The sequence below is a fragment of the Mus caroli genome, chromosome 1 (genome assembly GCF_900094665.2).
Source record: "Mus caroli chromosome 1, CAROLI_EIJ_v1.1, whole genome shotgun sequence".
NCBI classification, from domain to species: domain Eukaryota; kingdom Metazoa; phylum Chordata; class Mammalia; order Rodentia; family Muridae; genus Mus; species Mus caroli.
Genome location: NC_034570.1, coordinates 127,401,177 through 127,403,787, shown reverse-complemented (window position 1 = coordinate 127,403,787; position 2,611 = coordinate 127,401,177).

Here is a 2,611-nt window from a genome sequence, read left to right as displayed (position 1 = left end):
AAACCCTGTCTCGAAAAACCAAAAAAAAAAAAAAAAAAAAAGTCCAGGGGACTCTAAGGCAGGCAGTGGTGACAGAAGTTGGGACTCAAGGGAATGACCCCAGGGTCACAACTTCTATGTCCCTCAATCCAATGAGGAATTAACAGAACAAAAGTGGGGCGCAGTGGCGCGTGCCCATCATTCCAACACTTGGGACACTGAGACAGGAGGGTGGCTATGAGTTTGAGGACAGTTTGAGTTGGAAGGAGAAAAGGAAGAAGACTGCAGGAGTCCCCGGGGCTTTCTAGGTTGGGGGGAAGGGAGGGCAGGAGAGAGACCCAGAGTGGGTTAGTGAAAGAGGGAAGCCTAGGTAGAGTATTCCCCCCTTTGGTCACACTGGTTTCCAAAGTCATATTGCCTCTCCTGGGGCGAGAGAGACTATAGGGTATGGGAGGAAGAAAGTATCTAACCAGAAGAGCTGAGGCCTACAAGGCCATGGGTAGTAGAGTCGGGGTCAGCCATCTCAGTGGAAGACACCTGTCAGCCAGCCCCAGCTGCCCCGACATTGTTTGGAAAGCTGAAGAACCTAAATTAGCAAGTGACAAAGTCAGCCCATTTGTCCTGCCAGCAGGCCCTCCCCTCCCACACTGCTCAGGGACCATGCCCCAGTGACAGCCAAGACGGAGCCCCCTCTCCACACCCACTCCACTCCATCTGCCCTTGCCCTGGGATTAGTTATCTACATTGGACCCTGGGAGGGGGAGGGCAGGGGATGGAGGAAGAGAGATTAGCCAGAACAAAGAAAGGCTGTCACTCCTCAGTTTTCCGCCACAGATCAACCTGTGTCACTGGAGAGAGAGCCTAGCAGAGTGAGTCAACCCTCAAGCTTGGAGACAGACGGCCTCACTCTCAGCAAATCTGATCTGGTGTAACTTGAGCGGTTTGACCCTTGTGAGATTCCGTTTCCTCATCTATAAAATGGAGATAATAATAGTGTCTACCTCAGAGGATTGCTGTGGGGCTGCGGTGAGGTAATGTGTACAAAGGGCTTTGCAAAGGTCTGGCATGAGGCAAGCGCTTAGCCGATATTAAGTTCTTCGTGTATTCTTGTTTCGGCGCTGGGGATTGAATCCAGGGCGGCTAGGCAAGCCCTCAGCCACTGTGTTTCCTCCCCAGCCAGCTGAAACCTCAGAATTACTCTGAGGTGGGCATTATTATCAATCCCATCGAGCCGATGGGGAAACGCAGCTCACAGTGGACAAGCAGCTCACTCAGTGACCCATAGCAAGAGGAGGCCAAGTCAAAAACTATATATATATACCCCGGTGCCTGGTGACAGCCTGGCCGACAGGAACTGTTCCGTAAACACTCGAATGTTTATTTCCTCAATGTTCTCAACTTCAGATTTTTTTTTCTACTGCAAATTTGAATGGACCAGTCTTGAGACCCAAAGCTCCCTAAAACCTTATGTGCTACTTTGTATATTGATGCTTATCGGAGGTCTGTGTCTGTCGAGCCAGAAATAGTTCCCAGCCTCTGTTCTCAGCCCTAAGACTCCAAGAGGAGGAAGCTTCTCTTTGTGCTACAGGGATGCGGGGGCTGGGCAGAGAGGGAGTAGGGGGGTGCGAATGAGTAAACCCACCGGGAGAGGTGGTGGGAACCTTCAAGCTCCCGCAGGCTCCAGCAGCAGCTGGGTGGGCCCTGCCACCTTCAGCCCGGCTGCTTTCTCACACTGCACTCTCTGCTACCTCCCACGCCTCGGACTTCCTCCCACACCCTCTGCCCGAACCTGTTGTCTCACTTCTCCCGGCTCCTTGAGCTTACTCCATCCTGCACTAAATCTGCCTAGGCCCCTCTGCCTACTTCCTGCCTCCAGCCATGCGCTGTGATGGACAGACCCAGGGCGCCCAAGGCAGACCCCACTCTTTACCCCAGGCTGCCTCCAAGTTGTCATTGTGCTTTGAGCCTAGGGCAGGGCATTGCCTTGGCAGGTCCCTGCAGAAAAGGCTGCCTGGCCAGAAATCCCCATAATAAGTAGGTAAGGTTCAGGGCTGCCCCTGTGGGGCACGGCAAAGGGGTGTGGGGCATGGAAACGGAGAGAGAGCTTGCAAACCAGGTGTGGGTGCCACCCTTCATAAACAAATCCTTTTTAGACTGGCGAATGAACAGTCAGTGAACCTGGGAACTGGGACACCAGATCAGCACGAAGCTCTCCCAATGCCGCCTTGCCCCGCCCACTGTCCATGCCCAGTACCCCTCACCCCCTTACCCCCTCCCCCGACCCCAGCCTGATGACCACAACTCCCACGCCTCTCCTATGATGTTCCAGCCTGCCCTGCACATTGTCCTGGCCACTTTACTCTTTATTCTGAAGAAACCCAAACTCTGTGAGCTTCCAGAGCCAGGGTGTTTCTCTCCTCTTGATACTGCCCCCACCACACACACACACGCACACGGGCACACACACGCACACGCGCACACACAATCTAGAGACAGCTCTCCTTCTAGACCTGCCTGCCTTAGCTCTCCTAGGTCTCCTGCACAGCTCACCTGATTCTAGGTATTATGTGCCTTAGCTTTCAGGCGTACCCAGTCTACCATTCCTCTGGGAAAGTTGCCTCAAGGGGCCGAT